Raw genomic sequence first — 1,086 nt, 5'->3', positions numbered from 1 at the left:
CTTCCTGTCACTGGAAGGCAGTGTCTTTGGCCTTGATAGTATTTAGCTGAACACCGTTTTTGTGAATTGGGACCCTGCCCCCAGCAGTGGGACAGCGGAGCGGAGGAAGAAGGAAGAGCCTAGAAGGCAGGTTCTGGGCGCCCGTCCGACTTCCTCTTCCAGGGATGGTGGCGTGATGTCCCCTTTACTCTGCCCTCTTTTTTCGCTCGGTGAGACCTTACCTCTGTACATGCCTGGCCAGACTGCTTGCAGGAAGGGCGGGAAGGAGTGGTGGGATTCATTTGTCTGTCTGTGGAGGTAGGATTGATGGATGGAGTTACTCCTGGTGCGTCCATGGCTTTATCTGGAATGGGAGGCCGTGTGGGTGGAGAGGAATATTCTAGGTATGCATTTCCAGTCCTTCCTCTGTCACTGGGTAGGATTATAAATTTGTGTGTGTGTGTGCCGGTCCGTCTTGTGTGTCTGTTTGCCTGCGTGACAGAGCCTTTATTCTTGTCAGCCAGCCCTTGAGAATGTCTGTGGGTGTTTGGTGACTCTCACTGGATCTGCTGTGTGTGCACCTATGTGATATGCACACAGATGGCAGTGGAGCTGAGGGGTTAGGGGCACAAGGCTGCTTAGGTTGAGGCTGGGAAGTGCATCTTAGGTGCCATATATTACCTCCGGTAAGTTCCTTAACTTTTCTAGGCCTGTTTCCTATAAAATGTAAATTTTGTGGTTTAACATAGTGTATAGTATATGTAAACCAGCCCTTTCTAACACAAATATAATGTGTGTCACATATATAATCTTTAATTTTTCTTTTTTAATCCTCACTGAGGATATTTTTTCCATTTATTTTTTTTAGAGAGAGTGGAGGGGAAGGAGAAGGCAGGGAGGAGAGAGAGAGAGAGAAACATCAATGTGAGAGAGACACATCGATTGGTTGCCTCCTGCACATGCTGGAGTTCAAGCCTGCAACCAAGGCATGTGCCCCTGACAGGGAATCAAACTCATGACCCTTTGGTCCACGGGCCGATGCTCTAACCACTGAGCACCCGGCCAGGGCTGTAATTTTTAATTTTTTGGTAGCTACATTGAGAAAGG

Source organism: Myotis davidii, unplaced genomic scaffold (assembly GCF_000327345.1).
Source record: "Myotis davidii unplaced genomic scaffold, ASM32734v1 scaffold1006, whole genome shotgun sequence".
In the NCBI taxonomy this organism is placed as follows: domain Eukaryota; kingdom Metazoa; phylum Chordata; class Mammalia; order Chiroptera; family Vespertilionidae; genus Myotis; species Myotis davidii.
This window is presented reverse-complemented; position numbering follows the sequence as displayed.